Source organism: Cygnus olor, chromosome 4 (genome assembly GCF_009769625.2).
Source record: "Cygnus olor isolate bCygOlo1 chromosome 4, bCygOlo1.pri.v2, whole genome shotgun sequence".
Taxonomy (NCBI): domain Eukaryota; kingdom Metazoa; phylum Chordata; class Aves; order Anseriformes; family Anatidae; genus Cygnus; species Cygnus olor.
Genome location: NC_049172.1, coordinates 8629492 through 8654310, shown reverse-complemented (window position 1 = coordinate 8654310; position 24819 = coordinate 8629492). Strand labels below are relative to the sequence as shown.

The 24819-nt window shown below is 41.1% G+C and overlaps 1 long non-coding RNA gene across 1 annotated transcript; it reads right to left on the bottom strand.

Annotated features, from left to right (window-relative positions):
* Positions 1-1650: 1650 nt before the first annotated feature.
* LOC121069116 lies at positions 1651-17545 on the bottom strand. Its single transcript, XR_005819281.1, has 4 exons — positions 17535-17545; positions 8698-8709; positions 8016-8018; positions 1651-1885 (listed from the first exon to the last, which is right to left on the bottom strand). It is a non-coding gene; the product is annotated as an uncharacterized LOC121069116 (long non-coding RNA).
* Positions 17546-24819: the final 7274 nt, after the last annotated feature.

The window sequence follows — 24819 nt, the reverse complement described above, 5'->3', positions numbered from 1 at the left end:
CGGTGTGCAGGTTGCGTGGCAGGGCTTGGGGCTCTGCACCAAGTATTGGCAGTCTGCGAGATCGCACACCTACAGTGGTGTCTGTTAGGCAGAGAGCTCACCCCAAAAGCACTGTGGCGACCCAGACCGGGTGCCTGCCCAGAGACGCGGCTATTCAGCCTCTGGCTGCAGGGAGTGCCTCAGCCTGCCGCTGCCGGGGGAGGGCAGCGGGGAGACCGCCTGTGCTCAGGGGAAAGGGCTGCTCAAATGGTGGCCGAGCTCAGGGAGGGGGAGGGTAATTGTAGTAGGAGATTCCCTTCTGAGAGGAATAAAGGGCCTGATATGCAGAGCTGACCCTCATCGAAAGAAAGTCTGTAGGCTACCTGGCATCTGGATCAGGGATATCACCAGGACACTCTCCAACCTGGTGCACTCCACAGACTACTGCCCACTACTGATCTTCCAGATAGGTGGGGAGGAAGCTACGTCCCGTAGTCTGAGGGGAATGAAAAATGAAGAGTGTAGGATCTCATGTGGCAGGAACAGAGTACCAAGCAGAATTGCAACCCTAGAGTTCAGTAGGGCTGACTTTGGCCTTTTCAAGCATTTTATAGGGGAAATCCCATGGGACAGGGTACTTGAAGGAAAAGGAGGCCAAGATAGCTGGTTAGCGTTCAAGGACTGCTGCTTCCAAGCTCAAGAACAGAGCATCCCAACAGGTAGGAAGTCAGGAAAGAGAGCCAGGAGACCTGCATGGTTAAACAGGGAATTGCTGGGCAAACTCAAGTGGAAGAGGAGAGTCTACAGATCATGGAAGGAGGGGCTTGCCACTTGGGAGGAATATAAGGATGTCAGAGGATGTAGGGAGGCAACTAGGAAAGCTAAGGCCTCCCTAGAATTAAACCTTGCAAGAGGGGTCAGGGACAACAGAAAGGGCTTCTTCAAATACATTGAGGATAAAACTAACACTAGAGGCAATGTAGGCCCACTAATGAACGAGGTAGGTGCTCTGGTAACAGAAGATAAAGAGAAGGCGGAGTTACTGAATGCCTTCTTTGTCTCTGTCTATAATGCCGGATACTCTCCTGAGGAGCTCCGTGACCCTGAGGCCCCAGAGGAAGTTGGAATAAAGGAGGAGTTTGCCTTAGTTGATGAGGGCTGGGTTAAGGACCGATTTAGCAAGCTGGACATCCGTAAGTCCATGGGTCCTGATGGGATGTATCTGCAGGTGCTGAGGGAGCTGACGGAAGTCATTGCTAGGCCACTCTCCATCATCTTGGGGAAGTCACGGGCATCAGGAGAGGTATCTGAGGACTGGAGGAAAGCAAATGTCACTCCAGTCTTCAAAAAGGACAAGAAGGAGGAACCTGGTAACTATAGACGGGTCAGCCTCACCGCCATCCCTGGTGAGGTGATGGAACAACTTATCCTTGGCATTGTCTCTAGTCTTATCAAGGATAAGAGGATCATTAGGGGCAGTCAACATGGCTTCACCAAGAGGAAGTTGTGCTTGACCAACCTGATAGCCTTTTATGAGGATATAACCAGGTGGATAGATGATGGAAGGGCAGTGGACATGGTCTGTCTTGATTTCAGTAAAGCCTTTGACATCATCTCCCACAGCATCCTTGCAGCTAAACTGAGGAAGTGTGGTCTGGATGACTGGGTAGTGAGGTGGACTGTAAACTGGCTGAAGGGAAGAAGCCAGAGGGTTGTGGTCAATGGAATGGAGTTGAGTTGGAGTCCTGTATCTAGTGGAGTCCCTCAAGGGTCAGTACTGGGAGCAGTGTTGTTCAATATATTCATCGATGACTTGGATGAGGGAATGGAGTGTGCTGTCAGCAAGTTTGCTGATGAGACTAAACTGGGAGGAGTGGCTGACACTCCGGAAGGCTGTGCTGCCATCCTTATCCGGGCAAGAACAATCCCAGACACCAGTATAAGTTGGGGACTGCCCTGCTGGAAAGCAACGAAGGGGAGAGGGAGCTGGGGGTCCTGGTGGACTGCCGGATGACCATGAGCCAGCACTGTGCCTTTGTGGCCAAGAAGCCCAATAGCTCATCAGAAAAGAACTGTGGCTTTGTTTTCTGACAGCTCTTTGAAAAGTTACCTGAGCTTTGGTGTAAACTACAGCTTTCACAAAGATGTCCCCTGGTCACTGTGGAAGACTTTTCCAATTAAAAGATGGCAGCTTCATGGTAGCGCGAAATAACGGGAGCTGCCTGGGAGCTACCACTGTGTGGTTTCTGGATGGGGTAGGATCGCCATGCTCCTTACACTTTGCCAGGAAACAGTAACTCTTTTCCCGATCACTCCAGATGGCTCTCAATGCAGTGCTCACAAAAGTATGTCTGAATGACTCATTTGCAAGGAGTAATTTATCAAATTGATTTAGCCCTATTTCCTGTTTGTGGAACTATCTGCATGCAAGTCATGATTTCCTCAAATGTATTCATTATCCAAAGCTAATTCTGTTTAAAGATGTGGACTGAATATGAACCGTTCTCTGTATTTGATCTCTTTTGTTCCAGCAAGGTTGGCAAATAATTGTAAGAGATGAAATCTATCACGCGGCTTCGTTTCTGCTTCGTGACTGAGTGAAAGCAGTGTTGGACATGAAAGTTGATAAAAGGGGTTTGGGTAGATTGAGACTCTGGGAATGAGAAGAATGGGATGGCTCTGACTGATGTCATGCAGAAATGACCCCTGACTGGCACACACAGGCCCAGTGTGAACTCCAGCCAATAGCATCACTGGGAGAAATCACTGCACTGGGATGGATTCCATGCCAGACGCCCTCAAAGAGCTCTTTCTCCAGCACAGGTGGAACTTGAGCCACTGTGGAACTGGTCCCCAGTAGGCAGTCTGACTTGTTCACATCTTTGCTGAGAGCTTATAAATTATATTTCCTCACAAGTAAACTATGGAACATCTTTTTTAAATGCCATTATATTTTTTTTTCTCTGACTGACTCATCTTTCCATTATGTCACAGTTATGTTAGTAAATGCACTGAAGATGTTCCTGATTTAAACAAACAAGCAAGAGGGCAATCAGACCCTACATACTCAAGCAAACAATCTAGAAACTGAATTATAGATAGTCCTAAAGTAAATGTATGAATGTGTTCAAGCTGATTTGTTGACTCAGTTCTATAAACACCTCTTGGATTTTAATCTACACTCTTCTGTTTTCTGTTTTTATGCACCATTCTATTTTTTTACAATTCATCTGTTGTGTTAGATTTCTTCATGTATTTTGTCATTCAGAGGCTTGTGAATGCAGCACATTTCAAAACGCTGATGTGATATATATCTGGTTTTCTCAGGAAAAACAAAAAATAAAAATAGGAAAAAAAAAACACCATAAAGAGTGAGGAGTATGTAAAACCCAGCAATGGCAGGATCTGCAGTAACAAAAGCAACAAAACTTGCTATTCATATCTGAACCAACCCCACATTTCCCATTGTATTTTACGGAGGCTTCTCGTTTTATCTAGGTACTGTCCATCCCTCTTGGTTTCTTACTCTCTCTTCAGTGTACATCTCCACCATGGGGTTGGTTTGCTGAGCTTTCCTACCTGTTCCATTGCCACTACAATGAAGGCTGACCTGTCAGAGTCCACCTATGTAAGTGGGCAGTGTAACTGCTTCCTTTACCTCACAATTTACCTAACCTTAAAAATATAAAACAAACAAATCAAACCAAACCAAGCAAACAAAAAACCTACACCAAAGATGAAATTTTGATTATCAAGGGAGAAATGGGACACACAAGCTTTTTAAAAACCGAGAAGAGCCGTGTCTGAGTCAATGCTACACAACACCTAAGACTGTTTAACCTAAATGCAGACCAGGAAAAAAAAAAAAAATCACACACAGAAGAAAAGAAAGCAGTTTCAAACCGGTAGCTTAAAGAGAAACAGACATTTATTTCTAGCAAAAGGAAAATAAATTGTACTGATTTTACCAAGCACAACTGCAATGGGTACAGGGATGTGAAAATCAACTTGGATGAAGTGTTTACCTATTTCTCCATTAGTTTGTATTTCTGCATTTTCTTCCCCAAATAAACAGTCCCTCAGTCCTTCCTTCCTCTTTCTTTCTATCTTTATGTCCACCCTAACATACTAACAAATGTTTAAACTATAAACTAAAAAAAATATTAGTAAATTGTTGCTGCTCCCCATGACAGTGACTGTACACCACTGTACTGAAATTATGTAAGGACAAACCCAGTCTGAATAAAAAACACCACCAAGCCATTTTAAGCTATTTCACATAAGAGTAGCTTAAGAGTAGCACAACAGAAAAAAAAAAAAAAAAAAAAAAAAAAAGAGGTTGCTTGTTTGTACAGTATGTCTAACAGCATATTGGATTGGTGGCTTATCTAATTACTTTTTATGCACTAGATTTTCATGTATATATATATTATGTGGCCTGATCATAATTGCTTCATTTAGTTCCATAAATCAATTTTGGCTATAGACTTTTATCTAAAATGAACTAGATATAAAAGCAGATATATATTATGTATTGCTAATTGTTTAACCACATATCCTAGATATAGCATCTCAAATTTATGACTGCAAAGTGAAGGATAGCTCCTTGAGCTCTTCTTTTATTTATTTATTTATTTTTTTTTTCCTAAAGTAAATTTGGTAGTTAGGCTTCATTAACACCCTGAAATAAACGACTTTGACAAGATCTCAACTAATTCTTCTGGCTCTTGGACCTTTCCTTGGAACAAACAGGGGAACACAGTGCCTCTGTGGCTCATACTTAAAACTCTTCCTCTTCTTCTTTTTTTTTTTTTTTTTTTTTTTTTAATCAGTGTCACTCATATTTAGCACCCATCCTACATGTGTGACAATCAGCTGAAACTAGGCTGTTTAGGCTGTCATTGGTTTCTAAGTATAACAGTCTGTGAATGCTTTCAAATGGACGGTTATCCGCCATTGAAGTAAGGAATTCAGCTGCTAACATTGTATTAGCCCCATTTCAAGGCAAGTGTATTAAAAATATTGCAGGATCCGTTGTAGACAAACATGACCTTAAGGTTCTTCCTCCTGCCAAGGCAAAGCTGCTTCTTGCAGATTTCTTATCTTCCACTGTTTCACAGGCATTCCAAGAAATAGGGCTTTTAGCACATTTCAAGGGGAGCACTTTCCTTACAGTAAGAAGTGCTGCTTAGTTTCAATTCTCTTAATATTAGATTTAAATTCTTTTACATCTAGTGTCACAGTAACAAATCTGCCTACTTGCTCTCTTCTGTGTTCAGGATCAGTATGTAAAGGACACATCTGTCACTGAGCAAGGAAATACCAAATCCCCATTCAACTGTATAATCTTAGTTGTCCCTTTTCCTGAGAAAAAGGATGACATAAGGAAAAGGCATGTAAATAGCATTCATATTTGTTTTTCCTGAAGACTGTGAGAAACTTGGGCATGTTCTTCCGGCTGCACGCAGTTGTCTCAAAGTCTTTGAAGCTGATACATTTCCCAGTGGCATTGAGGACAAACAGCAATCCACTTACTGAAGCCAGTGGCTTATCAGACCTATTTAAAACCTGTATGAGAGATCAGGAACAAAGGAAATACATAAGGTACAAACGAAGACGGCATTTGGATGAAGATCTATTAACTTCTCTGGTGTGAATTTCATTTTTAAATTTCCTGCTCACAGTTGCATTCTCTGTTCCTCTTATTTCTCTCCTCAGTGGTGTTTGAAGTTCCTCCCAAGCCAGGGTCTTTTCAGCCAGTTTTCAAACCTTTTGACTTCACTCACATCCAAATCAATTTGAATTATTGTTATTTTTTTTCTATACAAGAAAGGTTATACATTGCCAGTCTGGGGTTTCTAGGACAAAAGTCAAGCCAGCTGCCCACAGACTTCTCATATTGCTTGCTGTTTGTATTTGAAATCTCATAGAAAAGGAAAATTATTTTCTGCACAGTGCATCTGGGAACAATTGGTAGAGTTTACCAGACCAGCAGAAACTCGAGGTGCATTTAAGCAGGTTTTGGAACATTGTAAAAAGACCTGACCCCAAGCTCTCTGAAGTAAATGGAAGAAAATTCCCACTGATTCCTGTGGTCTCTTTGGATCAGTCTGTTAGTTACTCAAGCCAGAGGACATAGTAAGGCACTTCAGTAATTAGCAATGCCTGACTTCCTTGCTGGTGACACAACCTCTGGGGGCAGCAGATGTACTCTGTGTTTTCTGACTTACTCAACCCTAGAGCAGGGGCACGGAAAACTCCTTTGATATAAGTACCTTCAAGTGACTTTAAGCCCTTACCGCAGCTCCTCTGGTGGCATTGGAGATTGCATAAGGACCTAATGCGATCAAGGATGCAAGACGAGCATGGACCGCTGTTCCTTCTGTGCATACAAAATTTGTATACTAAAGCTTTGCAGCAATAAGGAAGTTGTAAGGAATAAAGTAGCAAGGGCTAAAAAAAAAACAAACCAAACCAAAAACAAAAACAACAAAAAAAAACATTCTTCACTGAAGAAAGCAAAATGCTGCATTTATTCACCAGGTTTGTTTCACAGAAGCCGTTGTTTGTCCTGTGTCTTATTATAAGAAGGCTTTTTGCTGCCACATCAGTTTCCTGATGTTGGACCAACATGTTGCACAATGTAGAGCAGCCCACGACACAGGTGAGCAGCCTCTGGCCTATTAAATAGCATCTAGGATTGCCAACAAGTCTTATAAAACATACCTTGTCCCAGTCTTTTTCACTGACTCCAGACTGCATCTGTGTGATTTTGTGGAAAACTATGAAGTCCTTTTCCAGCTAATGTGAATAAGAAGAATCTGTCATATTTTGTATAATTTCTTAAAAAATATACCATGTGTTCCTAAATACACAGTTTAGCAACAAAATTGATGGGTTACATAATAAATGCAAAAAGAAAATTAAGATATATAAGCAAGTACTAAAAGGCACATTTTCAGATGAGATTTGAAAGGAGATGGAGAGTCTCTGAGGCAAAGAACTACAGGGAATCAGTTTCAGATGTCAGGAACTGCAGAAAAATGTGTCAAGAACCACAAGTGGTGAGTTGTATAAAGGGAAAATGAAAATTCAGCTGTAAGAAGAGTATCAGAAGTAAGAAAGGTGGTTGAGAAGGAAAATATTCAATAAAATATGCTGTGGCCGGTTTGTGTGGGGCTCAAGGATTAAGTCCAACTGAGAAATGAATAGGGAGCTTACAAGAGAGGCAACGCTGTCTTTTTGCGAAGATGGGTTAAGCCCTAGAAACCTGCTGCTTGGCAATGCTGCAGCAAAGAGAACTGAACTTGCCAAGGTAGATATGTAACAATAACATAGCAGAGGGATCCAGTGGGCGTATGAGCAAGTGAAGGCGGGTTTGGGCAGTGTTAGGTAATTGCCATGTCAGTAGGGTGCATACTGTTTTCCCCAGGAAGAGATTGTTTTGGAGCATCTATCTCTTTACAGATATCGTTGTAGTATCACTCCATTATCACAGTACCCCACAAGTTTAAAGACCATTATTTATCACTAGAGATTATCATTCCAAAGGTATAGATCTGGGAACGGATGCACTGAATCTGATTGTTGCATTTCATATGCGTTTACCTGGAGCACTATGGAGCAGCTGAACAATGCTTGAGTATTTATTAGAATTGCTTCTTCGCTTCAGATTTGCCATACAAACAGGTGAGCTGTCTCTCCCAGTCCACAATGCAGCAAATGACCAGAACATCCAATAAAAATGGTAAATATGCATCATTTTTTGGTTTAGTATTGCCCCCAGGCCTGACAGAAGGATTTGAAAATGATGGAGATATCACTGGGTTTTCCCCCTGAGCACTAAGGGTGCTTAAGGAATTAACAGCTCTACTTTTCTTAAAACAGGCAAGAAACCTTGGTGTTACATTTGGAATTATCTCAGACTGTCCCTTTTCAATTAAAGCTGGTCATAGCTGACCTATTCGTTATTCCACACTAATCTGTAGCTGCTCCTGAGACACCAGTGAATTCAAGGTCTGGATCTGAATCCCAACCAGCTCCACACTACAAGCAGTGATGTAGGAAAAATGCTATTTGCACCTCTGCTAAGTTTTCTTCTGTAATTATCACCACATAATGTGAAGGCTCACAATTAAAAGAGAATGGAGTTTAAGAAAGAGCTAGTTAGTGTTTCTAGCCACTGTTTGTGCCAACAATATTCAGTGTAATTTGTAGTCAGTGACTTTTATGTCACTGTTTTCTATTTTTTTTATTTTTTATTTTTTAGGAAACAGTCCAGTTAGAGAAGAATTAGCATTGAAATATATTAATATTTTATGTCTAGAGTGTGATAGTCACATATTTATTCACAGAGTTTCTCACAGCTCAGCATTTATACTGTTTGCTCTGCATATGACATCATCTCAATAATATCAAAGCTCCTAAGGATATCGTACTTGACAAAACTCATGCTTTTCTACTCAATTTTGCCACAAAATTTTCCAGCTTATATCCATTATTTCAGCTTAGCAGATTTTAAAGAATTAAATATCACATCAGTCCTTGCAATGGGGTATTCAGAGAACCTCATTCTGTCTTCTTTATTCCTTCTTGCTTATCTGAGGACTTCTGGTCCACTCATATAAGATGTTCATGAGGCTATGCAACTTGTGTTCTTATTAAAGTAAACAGCATCCTTCATTTAAGTATAATAAGATATGGTTCGGGAGTGCAGACCAGGACTTTAACCTTCTTCCTGGAACTACTGTTAAAACAACAGGAGTTCCTTTACTTTGTACTTCTAGGGCCTTGTATAACATCGTTTCCATCACTTCCATCCTCTATACATCCTTTCCATATTGTTTTATTCTCTTTTTCTTCCCAACGCTATCCAAGAGCAGACACCATCCTGGAGAGAACCTACTTCCTTGCACTGTTTGATGTTCTCCCTACCCTACTTTCCCATCTCCCTGCCATATTTTCCCCTATCTATTTGATATTTTCTCATGATGTTTTCATAAGGAAACATTTTTTCAACAACATGAAAGTTCTCTTTCACCTCAAGGACCATCAGAGTTCCCACGTATCACTGCTGCTGTTAAAAGAGGGACAAAACAATGATCCCTGTGGAGCAGTTGCTTGTTCTTGTAGTCACCAGGGATCCATTTGAGAAGGCTTCTTCAGCTCTGAGGTTCTCCACCACAGAGTGAGTGCAGGAAAGCTGAGTCCTCCACCAATCTTTTCAGATTCTCTACCGTATCAGATCTGACTTATCTGAAGACTCTCTGAGGCCATGTAAATGACAGGATATAACACATAACATGAAATGTTGCTGGAGGGCATAACTGTGCCTTGGTAAACTGGTAGAGCTAGTTAGAAAATAACACAACTTGACTGCAGTTTCCTATTCCAGTACGTATATTTATCAAGCAAGTTTGCAGTACATGACTGTCACATTCTGACACTCCTTGAATTAACGTGAAAAAATGGGGCTTTAGGATGTGCCTTGTTAGCAGTGCTTTGGTGTGCATTAACCTAATGGGCAGCAGGAGCAGAGCAGCCAAAGACAAGTATCAGTGCAGAGACTTTATTGCGATTTCCTCTGATACTTTACGCCTTTCTTGATCTACTGAAAGTCAGATGAACATTTTAAAATCCCATGAAATAAACTTCTGATTTCTCCTGTGTTGTTGTGAAAAGTTATTTTTCCTGTTACAGAACAATCACGAATCTCAGAGCTTTGATAGACTGACCAAGGAGGACAGAAGTTTGTTACAACAAAGACAATATCATATTTGTAGCTGTCAGCCTAGACATGATTAATGAGTCCAAATCCAGATGCACTGCCCTCTGCGTTTTTTACCCCCCTCTCTCTGTCTTTCAAAATCCTTATTTCAGGCATCTGTTGGATTTATCTCATTACTTGATTCAAGGACAATTAATAAAATAAAATAAAATAAAATAAAATAAAATAGAATAGAATAAAAGAAATGAAATGAAATGAAATGAAATGAAATGAAATGAAATGAAATGAAATGAAATTAAGAGTGTAGGTTTTGTCTAGATACTCCATGCATCTAGCATGGAAAGTATAACCTTCTACTGTATCTACTTCTGTTAAGTTGTGCACCACCATAACAGTGATACAGAATAACTATTTATTTACCTAAGCATCACCTCAATGACTGATATTACTATTTAGGTAGGGGTTAATATTTCTTAATTGAAAATACAAGCAACACGATCTTGAGTCGGCGAGATTTCTACAGTTGTTTTACATGCAAGATTTGAACACAAGCAGTGGCTAAGAATCACCTGCAAAATAGTTAGGATTGTCTGTAAACTGACAATTTAAGATGCAGTTACACGCATATGATGCTAGAGTCAGATGGAATATCAATATAACCCAGTATTTATTTGTATATGCATGCATACAGCTCGAAGACAAAATGTCGGTCTCAAATGTGAGTTGTGTGTGGGTTTTTATATTTTGTTTTGTTTGTTTGTTTGTTTTTGTGGTGGAGGGTATTTGACATTTAGGATATTAAAATAGCTCCACACAGGGTCTACATTTATTAGATTTTCCAAAGACTTGGCCACAGAGACATTTCAAACATATAAATAATATACAGAACAACAACAACAACAAAAACTAAGTACATAACTCTCCTTTTTCTTGCTTATTACAAACTGGAAAACACTGATTTTAAGTCTGGCGTTCATAGTCGAGACCTACTCAGTTTAGCTTACTTAGGCCCACACGTTAAGAGTAAACGAGATTTACTGCAAAAGGTCACGAAACAAGCAACACTGGCCTCATGAGATGTGAAATGCACTGGGCTATTGCTTATACACACTGACTTCTTACTTGCATGTCAGGATACAACAGACCAAAATGTGAAGGCGCAGTGCCTACCTAGTTGTACAGGACTAATTATTCATTGGTAACATTGGTTCTGTGAAAGCTCAAAGAATGCAGGGATGGTTGTCATGCTGCCCATGATGTGTAATTTGTATTTGGAGGTCAAAAAGTCATGTGTAAATACTACTGTTCATATTACTTCCAAGCTTATAAGCAATAATTGTTAACCTGCCATGTCCCCCAGTAACAGACTGGAAACAGTATTTTCCATAAGCAATTTTTAAATCAAATACTGGGGTTTCTATCTGATGTAGATATTGCTCACTTGGGGAGTCATTTGGCAGGAAGGTAACTTTTATTGGACTACTGTAGTGCAATCTATGTTCTGTCCATTTTCTCCTCCTCCCAAAATGTAAAAATTAAAAAGATAGCTTTCATTAAAATAATTATAAAAAGTAGACTGGATGTAATTTTCAGGTAAAATATCATATTTTCTGTCTTAGCTCACACAAACTATTTTGTAATTTTTTAAAAAGTAATGGTGAATTTCTCAGAACAAAATTCTTCTCCTGTTATTAGTCTTGCCATCACTGTCTTGCACATTTTTCTCTAGTTCCACAAATTATCATGTTTTTTTGAGGGTTGTTATTATTTTTAGAAATACACAAAAAAATTCATCACTGTGGTGTTATCAGATATAAAATAAGAGCAGAAGCAGTCTGCAGGATGCACCACAGCTAATCAATAGTACAGAAAATGGAGGATTTCATTCAGAACTTTTAACTATCTGGAGAACACACTTCCACAGTACCAGCAACACATATCCTGATTATAAAACAATGTCTTTGTATTCTCTGATTTCAATCATGGAAAATCTTTCATTTAATTAATGCAATTCCTAACTTAATATACAAATGTTGTACATTTCTAGACAACTTGGAAGACTGTGAGATCTAGTCCTTGCTCAGAGAATTAACAAGCTTTAAGATAACTACTGTTAATTTCTTATTCTGTTCTCGTTCAGCGTAAAGGAAAAATGTAACTCATCTTGTACTTTATAAATGATTATTATTATCTTGAGAGATTATGATACCTCCTTTATCAACTGCAAGATGAATATCTCATTCTCAGTTCAGTTATGGCAATGTCATTCAACTTTGCTTTGTAGTCCTATAGCTTACCAAGGATGCTTGTAACACAAATAGAAGAACCCCATGACACTACTGTATGTAAATCTTTACTATAGCCACATGAGTTACTCTGATATGATTTTGAATTTGATCTTTACACTTCCTTTACAGTCTCTTTCTTTGTATAGATCATTTGACACTAAAAGCACTTTACAGTGCTAATGTTCCTCCACTTGTAATATCTTGGATCCAAACAACTCCCAAAGCATATTACCCACTAGTTTTATTGCACAAATGAGCTACTCAGAATTACTTTACTCTCCTTTGGACTGCAGCCATATCTGAAGTAAAATGCATCCACTGTTAAACACTGCACAACTATCTTAAGCAAACTGTCAAGACTAGATGATTATAGTAGGCACAGCTCTGAGCAAGAGATCAGCGTAAACATCCCAGAAGTAGCCCCAGTAAGCAATGAACTCATCAGTTCATTTTCATGTCACAGTTTCTGAATAGAAAAATATTTTAGTAATAGTGTCCTCTGAGGACATACTCATTCTCCTTTTACTCTCTTGTGCTGTGCCTTGGTAGCAACCAAAACTCCCAAGGAATGAGGAAAAATATGGCATGGCTGCATGGCTTATGCACAGTGCAGAACCCTGATTCCTATAAGGTTGTCATATAAAGACAGGCCGTTCCTTGGGAGCAACTAAGGATGCTCCTACAAATATCACCTCATGATAAAGTCTGTAGAAGCTAATTCAGCAAGACAGAGGTGATCGCTGGGGAGGCATTTTCCTCCCAAGTTAATTCACTTAGCTTCCATTTTGACACATCTGAATTTAACCCTGAATTATTGGTATCAAGCAGCCCATCTTTGGGACTGGAGAAGGTCTAGGCAAGAACTCCAGACTGAAGAGCAGTCCGGTGGAAAGTCTGGCTTTTGGGACCCCGATAGCGTGAGTTCTTGTCATGGTCTTTCTTCCAATTCACAGCATATGTGAACCAGGTCTAGAGACTAGGATCCTCTGGTTTTAATTCTTTTTCACTGAAGTAATAAAAAAAGGGTGGGGGATGCAGATTCGGAAGCAAGAATTGCAGTCTGCATCTCTGAAGATCATAAATTAGATTTGCCCTGGAAGGAAGATTAGATTAGGATCCTGTTTGAGAAAAATATTGTAAAGTAAGGTTTATTTCATGTATGATTCCTTTTTCAATAGGAGGTGAATCACCACGTATTACTTCTAAGGAGACTGTCTACAAAGTCAAATAGTTTGTAGTATGCTACGGCTAGCGTTCAGGAGTTTTTAATTACATGTTCCTATTCTACTGGAAAAGTTTATTTTTGAAGTAAATAGGAACTGGTTAAGGAACACTTTAACTCTGCACAAGTATGCAATCTTATACCACTAGTGATCTAACAGGATTTGTGACCTAAAAATAAAGAAACTGCTATGGCAATAGGTCCAGATTTCACTGACATGATTGCCAGAGACCTCCAGTTCAGTTTCAATGCAAAAATCAAAAATCTCAAAGCATTGCTTCAGCAAAATTGTTTTCTTTGTAAAAAATACAAATAAAATACTTCAAGGAGGAATGACTCGTCATGCTTCTGTACCAAAGAATAGATGATAGCTTCTGCCTGTATGCAGCTAGAGGAGCAGGAAATAAGCCTCTTTCCAAGCAATTTAAGGAAGTGGGAAACTCAGTGTCCTATGAAGATTACCACTGCAATGGCAGAAAGCAAACAGCAATCTGACCTGACATGCATTGACGAACAAGGAACTAAAAGTTTGAGAGTGGAACATGTTCCACGTAATTAAATATGGATCCTTGCTAATCAATGGTGAATGTATAATTACATTTCTCAAGGTTAGTTAGGTAGGGTTTTGTGAGGAGACACGATGAAGAGAGTCAAGTAGACAAACTAGAGAATCACAGATGTGCTCTGCAGCATTAAGGAGGCTCTTAGCAGTCAGACTTGTCATACTTGAAAGGCTCACACTGAAATTTTTATCAGTAGTCTCATTAAGGAGCCACCAAGCAAGGTCAAGAAGGCCTCCAAGATGAAGCAAATCCACTTACTCAGTGCTGCAAAACCACTCCAGCAATGCTGTCTGTGTCTGTCTTGCTCAGGGAAGGCTTGTTCAGAGGTATCTCCACATTTCTGCACATCGAATAGTAGTGAAAAGAAGCAGATCAAATTCCTTGAGACACACTGCTATCTTAAAACAGGTTTGATAAATCCATCTCTTTAAAATGGAAAAATGTTATATATGTAGTACTAAAATGCTCATTTTACCTGATGAAAAATTACGTTGCAAGCCTATACTTTATATATATAAATAAATAAATAAATAAACAATATGATCATCTGAAGATGTTAAGTAGATGTACATGTGCCAATCTGACCATGAGACAGAAATGCCAAGTAATATAATTGGCATTTATGCTAACCATACAATTAAAACATTAACAACGGAAATCACAGAATCACAGAATCACAGAATCGTCTAGGTTGGAAGAGACCTCCAAGATCATCTAGTTCAACCTCTGTCCTAACACTAACAAGACCTCCACTAAACCATATCACTAAGGACTACATCTAAACGTCTTTTAAAGACCTCCAGGGATGGCGACTCAACCACTTCCCTGGGCAGCCCATTCCAATGCCTAACAACCCTTTCAGTAAAGAAGTTCTTCCTAATATCCAAACTAAACCTCCCCTGGCGCAACTTGAGCCCATTCCCCCTCGTCCTGCCACCAGGCACGTGGGAGAATAGACCAACCCCCACCTCTCTACAGCCTCCTTTAAGGTACCTATAGAGAGCGATGAGGTCTCCCCTGAGCCTCCTCTTCTCCAGGCTAAACAACCCCAGCTCCCTCAGCCGCTCCTCGTAAGTCTTGTTCTCCAGACCCCTCACCAGCTTGGTCGCCCTTCTCTGGACTCTCTCGAGCACCTCCATGTCCTTCTTTTAGCGAGGGGCCCAAAACTGAACACAGTACTCGAGGTGCGGCCTCACCAGAGCCGAGTACAGGGGGACAATCACCTCCCTAGACCTGCTGGCCACACTGCTTCTTATACAAGCCAGGATGCTGTTGGCCTTCTTGGCCACCTGAGCACACTGCTGGCTCATATTCAGCTGCCTATCAACCAGTACTCCCAGGTCCTTCTCGGCCAGGCAGCTTTCCAACCACTCATCTCCCAGCCTGTAGCGCTGCTTGGGGTTGTTGCGCCCCAGGTGCAGGACCCGGCACTTGGCCTTGTTGAACTTCATAGAGTTGACCTCAGCCCATCAGTCCAGCCTATCCAGATCCTCCTGCAGAGCCTTCCTTCCCTCGAGCAGATCGACACACGCACCTAACTTGGTGTCATCTGCAAACTTACTGAGGGTGCACTCGATCCCCTCATCCAGGTCATCGATAAAGATATTAAAGAGGACTGGCCCCGGCACTGAGCCCTGGGGGACTCCACTAGTAACCGGCCTCCAACTGGATTTGGCTCCATTCACCACAACTCTTTGGGCCCGGCCATCCAGCCAGTTTTTAACCCAACGAAGCATACGCCAGTCCAAGCCACGAGCAGCCAGCTTCTTGAGGAGAATGTTGTGGGAAACGGTGTCAAAAGCCTTACTGAAGTCAAGGTAGACCACATCCACAGCCTTCCCCTCATCCACCAAGTGCGTCACTTGGTCATAGAAGGAGATCAGGTTCATCAAGCAGGACCTACCTTTCATAAACCCATGCTGACTGGGCCTGATCGCCTGGTTGCCCTTCAAGTGCCTCGTGACGACATTCAAGATAATCTGCTCCATGAGCTTCCCTGGCACTGAGGTCAAACTAACAGGCCTATAGTTCCCCGGGTCTACCCTCCGGCCCTTCTTGTAGATGGGCGTCACATTTGCTAGCCGCCAGTCGACTGGGACCTCTCCCGATAGCCAGGACTGCCAATAAATGATGGAAAGCGGCTTGGCCAGCTCCTCCGCCAGTTCGCTCAGTACCCTTGGGTGGATCCCATCCGGCCCCATCGACTTGTGTCCATCCAAGTGCTGTAGCAGGTCGCCAACCATTTCCTCGTGGATAGTGAGGGCCACATCCTATTCCCCGTCCCCTTCCACCAGCTCAGGGTACCGGGTATCCAGAGAACAACTGGTCTTGCCGCTAAAGACTGAGGCAAAGAAGGCATTGAGTACCTCAGCCTTTTCCTCATCTTTTGTAACTAAGTTCCCCCCCTGCATCCAGTAAAGGATGGGGATTCTCCTTAGTCCTCCTTTTTGTGTTGATGTATTTGTAAAAACGTTTTTTGTTATCTTTAACGGCAGTAGCCAGATTGAGCTCCAGATGAGCTTTGGCCTTTCTAATTTTGTCCCTGCACAGCCTCGCAACATCCTTATGGTCCTCTTGAGTAGCCCGCCCTCTTTTCCAAAGATTATAAACTCTCCTTTTTCTCCTAAGCTTGAGCCACAACTCTCTGTTCAGCCAGGCCGGTCTAGTTCCGCGCCGGCTCATCTTTGGGCACGTGGGGACAGACCGCTCCTGAGCCATTAAGATTTCCTTCTTGAAGAGTGCCCAGCCTTCCTGGACTCCTTTGCCCTTCAGAACCTCCTCCCAAGGGACTCTGCCAACCAGTGTCCTGAACAGCTCAAAGTCAGCCCTCCGGAAGTCCAAGACAGCGGTTTTACTGGTCCCCTTCCTGAGTTCGCCAAGAATAGAGAACTGAACCATTTGGTGGTCACTCTGCCCAAGACAGCTCTCGACCACCACATCTCCCACCAGTCCGTCACTGTTTGTGAACAGAAGGTCTAGCGGGGCACCTCCCCTGGTAGGCTCACTAACCAGCTGCATCAGGAAGCTATCTTCCACGCTCTCCAGAAACCTCTTAGACTGCTTTCTCTGGACTGTGTTGTGCTTCCAGGATATGTCTGGGAAGTTGAAGTCCCCCACAAGAACAAGCGCTGACGATTTCGCGGCTTCTGCCAGCTGCCTGTAGAACTCCTCATCCGTCTCCTCATCCTGGTTTGGCGGTCTATAACAGACCCCCGCCAGGATGCTTGCCTTGTTGGCCTTCCCTCTGATCTTAACCCACAGAGACTCAACCTTATCATTCCCAGCCTCAAGTTCCTCAACATCAAAACACTCTCTAATATAGAGAGCCACACCACCACCCCTTCTGTGCTGCCTGTCCCTTCTGAAGAGCCTATAGCCAGACATTGCAGCACTCCAGTCATGAGAGTGGTCTCTCCACGTTTCCGTGATGGCAACCAAGTCATAGCCTTCCTGCTGCACGATGGCTTCCAGCTCCTCTTGTTTGTTACCCATGCTGCGTGCATTAGTGTAGATGCACTTCAGTTGGGCCATTGCCTTCTTCCCCGGCTTTGCCATTGTTCCCCCTGGTACAGCTCCAACAAGCCTAATTTCAGCCCCATCCCCCTTCTTTCCTAGTTTAAAGCCCTCTCAACGAGCCCTGCCAGCTCATGGGCTAGGATCCGTTTAGCATATCTTTATATTAGCACTAAATCCGTATTAGAATTTGTCCATCATAATTTGTTCCAACTGGTACTGTTCATGAATTCTGATAAGACAGGTTGGGGAATAACTGGCTCATAAGCAGAAAAAATACTGGAATAATTGTACCAATAAATGCATTAAATTTGCTAAACCACAGAGTTTGCAATAAACTGCAATGTTTTCCATTACATACATATTCTTCCCCCATTGGACATGGCTTTACTGGGTGAGATGTGGAGCATGCAAACACTTCACCCCAGCCCAAGAGGGCTGGTGCTGGGTAGCCATCAGCTGGCAGCTGTTTACATGCTGACACAAGAAGTAAATGTAAATTAAGAGAACTGTGAGTGTCCTGGTGTAAAGAGCTTCTTGGTCCACATTCTTCTGAGAAGCTGTTTAGGAACAATATTCCAGAGGATATGTTTCTGAGGTAGAAGAAAAACCCTCATAAATATGAACAGGGCATCTTCTTTATTTAATTTCCCTTAGAAAACAGATACAGAGTTTGAATCAGAAGTGATTAATATGACTGCCTAAATTAGATTCTGTCACTCTTAATCTAAGTGTATGTAAGGGAATCTAAATGGATATAAATTTAATATCACAGAGATGAAAATTGTTTTAGTTTAAAGAGATTTCCAGGACCCTGACCACTGTGTTAGCTCTGCGTGCCCGTGTCCGACCTGGTCTCACGGGCTGTTTCCTACCTTCCGATGGAGGGAAGGTGTATGGGAAAGACCAGGGCTTCTCCACACCCAGGAGAGACAGGAGCCTGTGGATTTCACTCATTGCTTCACTGAGAGGCCTCAGTGCAGAGCTTTGTTATTTCATTTGTCAGCCAAACCCAGGATTGCTGTTCAAAGCTCACAATTTGTTTAGCAGTGCAGTTTAATCTCTATACATCCGCTCTCCTTCACTCACCTGCCAAGACCAGGTCTGCTTTCTTGCTGTGAAATTTAGGCATGCTAATAACAAGGCAAACCATTTTCCTGTAGTTCTTACCTCACCTCGAAGATATCTGTTACTATCACAAATTCTTGCAGGAGAAACGCACCAGATTCTGGACATTGGCAAAAGAAGAGAAGAAAAAATTATTCTCAATCATTTTGTCCTAAAAAGCACTTGAAAGTTTTAAATGCTGCCACACATACTCTTCTCTTACTGAGCGGAACCTTAAAAAAACTTTTCTTTCTTTTTTCAAAGTTTTAAATTAGAAAACCAAGTGTGTTGCGATTGCTTCTGAGCTGGTTGTGAGTGCATAGTAATAGCAAGGCCAGTTCTCCAATACTGCTCGGCTGATGAAAGTGAGCATCACTCTCATTTGCCCTCATTCAAGAAAAGTCTTAATGGGAAGCGGAGCTCAAAAGCAATTGGCACTTGGAGAAAAATGGCTATGTGGAGAAGAGCACTTTTGTTAATAGTAATTGGAGGACATACTGCAACATCTTTTCCAATTGTCTGAAAGTCTGCGGACAATCCTGAGCCCCATTTACCCCCATTTGATACCAGAGTAATTCCTCTGACTGCATTGTAATGTTCCCTACTTTACACCAGCATTAGCAAGGACAGGATTACACTCAGCATGTGCTGAAGTCCCTAGTAAAAGTGCAAATGTCTCAAATCCATACAGAGCAGATGTTTCATTCAATGCCTACATTATGTCTAGAGTTCAAGGCTCTGACTATAAGGACAAAAACAAAAAGACAAAAGAAATGTTATTTTGACTCAGTGTCTCTATGTAAAATACTAGAAGTGTAATGACATAATGATAACTTCAGCAAAAGACACAGAAGGTGACAAGGCTATTTCTTTTTATCAGCAAAGATATCTTCTGTGACAAAACCACTGCTCTGCAGCGCAGCCTACTTCATCCTCATACAAATGCAGAACAAAGAAGGCGAAAAAAGACCTTTCCCCTCCCACCTCCTTTTATTTTTTATTTTTTTAACAGCATTACTCAGAGGTAGATTTCAGCCAAGCTGAGACATGGCCTTTCAGGACACTTTGTACTCAGTAATTTCATAGGTACGTTATTAGACAAAATTATTTGCAAGCACAAAGTGGAACAGTAAAATGTCTCAATTCCTGCTGTGTAGCAGCCCTCAGGTAGGGAGAGATGCAGCTTTACAGATTTGTTCTAGTGACTGAAATTTATTCCTAAATTGTTAGCAGTTCAGCTGTGCCCCCACCCCCCCTTCCGTGCTGTCTGCCCACAGTGATTCTGCAGTTCTGCTGTGTGTTAAACATCTGAGGTAAAAACCAAAAATTTAGGAGTATTCTTTAACTTTGTTGCAGTTCTAAGGGATGAGTGGTAATTATTTCAGACCAGCCTGAAATTTCAGGCCAACCTGGGTACAGAGCTAACTGTCTCTGCATGAGGTACCAGTTGTAACCTCAGGAGCCCGAATCCCCAAGTTTCTGTTGTTCATTCCTCCTTGTGACTGAGTTTGGGTGAGGAACAGCATGCAGTAATTTGCCAAAGAATATGCTTGCTTTTCCAAACAGAAATTGAGAGCTGGGAAACAGAGGAGGCCAGCTGGGAACCAGTTCAAGACAGCCCTGCCCTTGCTGTGCTCTGTGCTTCGTACTCCTGCCCTTGCTGTCACCTGTTGCCATTCCCCAATCATACCAATTTAATCATTTGCGTGGCCACACCATTAAGCAGATATAAGAAAGAACCCCTTAAAAAAAGAATGAAAACCAGAAAAGGTATGATGAAGTAGCTGTTCTGCTAGTGTAACTGAAGGGACTGGAGCCCTCCATGGAGGGAGAAAGGGAAGAACAAGAGCAAGAAGCCAAGTCAGGCTAGGAGCACTAATGCCAAAAGACATAACCAAACAAGCCTGCATTATCAACAATTTGTTTCTTCTTATTTTAAAAATAGGTATTTTTTACATCCTGATACTTCTTAGACGATAATGTAATACCTGTCCTCAGGTAGTCTGGTGTACACATCAAAGTGAAGCATTTTAGTGATCAATCTCCTCAAAAAATAGCTGTGAACCACGAAGCCCTGACTCCTGAAATTGTATCTGTAGCCAGAATTCCTGACCGAAACATGACTCACTCTCAATCAGTCACATATTTTAAGAGGAAAAAAGGTATTAGTACAAAGAGTACCACTGAAAAGAGACAAAAAGATGGATCCTTAAATTATTCTTGTAACAAATGACCATATTTAAAATACACATTATAGTACATTTATCAAGAAGTTAAGAATATGAGTTCATACAGAGCCTGGCTTCAGCAATTTTGGAGGTGTTAATCTTTGTTAGAGAATGAAATGTCTGACTTTCCAGTGCTGTTTCTGTTTTGGGGCCTGTTCATAAAGCTAGGTTTGGAGAAGTTTCCACAGAATAAGTCTATGATTCTTTATTTTCCCTACATAATGGTTAGGAAAAAGTAGTATAAGGTAGAACAACTTTTCACAAAGTGTTAATTTAAACTCCTCAAACCTCAGCAGGTGCTGTGACTTCCTTCATTTATCTGTTTAAGTAGCTGAAATTATGAAGTCAGTAACAATAGCAAATCTTGCAAGTCATTTGATTTCGGATCCCTGTTCTCATGTTAGGTTGCTTTCCTGTGAAGTTTATGGGCTGGAAGATTTGCTTCTGTTACTATCCACAGTTAAATCCAGTACAGGATTAAAAATGCAAAGAAAACATTTCTCCCTGGTTTAAATGTTTGACCTTAATTTCATTTATTTGGTTAGATATCTTCTCTGTAATGACTCTGTTGAACAATATTAAGTCTCATACACTTCACCGACTCAAGTAATATGCAGCGATTTGTATTCAGGAATGTTAATTCTATCACCGAAAGATTAATCTGGTTTTAGTGGATAATGCTACCTCTCTCTGATCATTGAGTAAAAAAATATTGCAAATAATAAAATTCAAGATCAATTCCTAATGCCATTATGAAACAAGTCAGAGCTTCTGACATGGGGAAGATGGGAAATACACTTTATCTTCATTCCTGTCTTTTTTGTCTGTGGATCTCCTTTTGATTCATAACATCCTACATTTTTTGTAGTTTCATATAGTAAGTATACAATCTAGTCATTCTTGGTAACATGGGTTTAGACAAGAAAATCAACCTATTTTACATGTGGCCTGTTGGGAATATTATGTATGGAACATATGTAGTCATTTTTGCCTCTTCTTATTATATGTTTTAAGAATTTCAGAGTTTGCTTATGACTCATGTTTTTAAGATGGATGGAGAAAAACTACAGAATATTTTAACATTAAATTCTGGTCCTTGGGAGTGTAACAGTGACAACAACAGCAAAACATCATCAACAACAACAGCAACAAGAGTTTATTAGCATACATACACAGACAATGCACGGCATACCACAAATTTCTTGCAAGTTGTTAGTTTTATGCACCTCCTAGTTATATCAGTGGTATTTCATTAAATGTACTTGAAGGGAAATTCCAATTAAGTAATGACTGGTAATGCCCTCAGGTTCTTAAAGATTAAAATGATAACAGAAGTGGGTTGAATATTTGACATTATGCCAATTAATATTGGCTAATAAGAAAGGCCAATTGAAACAGTGTTGTGGTGGTGGTGGGAACTAGAGATTTCATTAAGGTTTCTAAGGATTCCTTTAAGTCCAACTGTTTTTAGCTGGGGAGTGTTCAATAATCTGATGACATCAGCAGTACAACCCACTCTTAATAACAAATAGATGTCACAGGTGAAGTTTACCATAAGGATATAAGCAAATCTGTAGGCTGTGGGTGGCCTTAATCAGACTGTTTCTTTCTTTGTTTTTGCACCTGGCCCATTGTGTAGGTTTTAAAAGTAATGGATAGCATTTTTTAGAGAAAGTGAATCACTGCTCTGCCTTTTTTTGCTGCTTGCTTTTTGGTATTTGGCAATGTGCTCATAGATTTTTATGTGCAAAACAGGATAGCCTTGCCAGTCTCACTTCGAATTCCTACAGCTGGTCACATACGTCCTCCTTCACACCTTTGTCCTCTTGCCATTGCATCACTGTCTTGGCTAATAGTCCCTAAAAAGCATCCTAGTCATATTTTCCACTGATATTATTTTGTGAGAGTCAAACTAACTTGCCAGAAACCTTACTTGCTCTTGCAATACTTAGTCTTGTGCGTCTCCAGATTTATGTCCATCACTTGTGTGCCCTTGTGCTCTCCTCTGGGTGAGGCACCGCAATATTTTGACAGTGTTCTTATACCTGGCACTAAGTTAAAATAACAGACAACTCAAAGGACAGAGGGAATAAACCTGAACAGACAGAGGAAGAAGTATAGGTAAGAGATCAAATTCTGCCAATTTACTGCACATCAGTATTCTCTGTACTACCTGAACTGATCTATGTCTGTGTGTGAGTGCGTGCATATGTTTTTCTTTAAGCCCAAGTTACATTTATGCTATGTGTGTGGTTTCCCAAAACTGAACAGTGAATAATGTCCTATGGTTTCATCTTAAAACATCAAAGCTCTCTATACAGTAACCACAGAAATGATCCACTTCCATTATACAGGGAATAAAGGTCAGAGCAATTTTCATCACTTTCCCTTTCTCTCAGCTTCTGAAATCAAAATCACCATGACAGCTTTCTGCAGCACTGAGCTTAAACCTTAAGTGGGATTATTTAAAAGGTGTTTTACTATTTTTCTGCTGTAGAAAAATAATAAAGAGGTTGCAGCTATTACCTAAGACATATCACTTTGAAGGGACATTTGCAACACTTGCAGAAAGTGACCAGTCCTTCCAGAGGTGAAATGCAAAACATCCAGCACCTATTTTTAACAGAAAAAAAAAGCTGTTATTTCGACAAATGGTAGTTCTTTCTTTGAAAGTAAGTAGGCAATGGCCAGCGCAGGGTAAAAGTTATGATGAGGAATTACAGCATTAATATACTGGCTGAGAGTTTGGCTGCTATTCAGCCCAGTGTGTGATCTGTGCCTATCAGATCACCTTTTTTTCCTCTCCCCACTATTCAGCTGCTGGCTCTTTATCACTTCTCTCACGGCCGACTCAGAGAAGCTTAGGTAGCCTGTTCTCCCTTTAGCAAGGGGAGTGTGAGCAAAAGGTGAATAACAGCTGTCAACAGTTGCTTGAAAAGGGGCAAATCCTGCTGAAGGTTTTTCGGCCAGAAAAATCTGAGACAGCAAATCTGTGAGGATCATTTTAAAAGCTCTGTCTTTGAAGATAGGATGCCATGCCATGGAAGGTTGTGATCACTGCGTACAACACACCAAGTGAAAGTATTAGGCACCAGTGATATCTTCTACCAGAGGCATGGTAGATGATTTTAACTGCAGAAATTTTGCAGGATTAATTGGGTCAGCTCATTCTAGTGCCTTCTTCCACTGTGCTCTATAATTTTAGCAAAATTGTAGTATTTTTTCAACGATTATTTAAAAGAATTTACACACTTGATGAAGGTTTTGTGGGCCTTAGACTAGCAATATGATTTGTTCTGTTAAAACATGTTAACTTTCTCAGGAAAACATGCCTATCTGCCATGAATATGCATGTGGCTCTGCCTCTGTCTCTGCTCATCTTCCCTGCCTACAGAGATATGTAACATTGATGGATTGGGAACTGGCAGCTGGAAGGAATTCTCTGAAACAGCATCTAATATAAAGGAATATATAAGTGATACTGTGGAATACATTGGTTAAAGGAAGGAGAACTTGTTCCCTCTTAGACAAGTTGTAGTGTGCTTGTTGGGCAGAATTTAACATCAGCAAAGGTGGAGGGAAACAAAAGAGTGGGAGAAGGTGGCAGAACACGAATCTGCAAGACCAGTCTCTGTCTGATGTCCTTTCATTTTAGGGACAAAATGCCAAATTCTTTGAAATCCTTTTACCAAGTGTTGTCTCAAGAAATTTTCTAGAAACTGTTGTGTAGGGCTTAGGAGAACCCACAGGTAAATTGCATGAATTATAACACAAAATAAAACAAACAAACAAACAAAAAAAACAAACTCCAAAGCACAATTGTTTGGTTGCTGTAGTACTGGATCAATATAAAGAAGTATATCTCAGCATTTAATAGTTCTTTAATCAAGGTAATAGTGAGACCAGTTATCCTCAGGGTACTCAGCCTCTTGACCTGGAAGTCTGGGACAGGGAGCAGAAGAACCCACCCCCAAGTTCAGGTGGAAACAGTTAGAGACCTGCTGCTCCACCTGGACTGTCACATGTCCATGGGGCCAGATGGGATCCACCTGAGGGTGCTGAGGGAGCTGGTGGATGTGATTGCTGGGCAGCTTTCCATCATCTATCAGCAGTCATGGTCATCCAGGGAGGTCCCAGATGATGTGATGCCCATCTATAAGAAGGGTCGTAGGGAGGATGTGGGGAACTACAG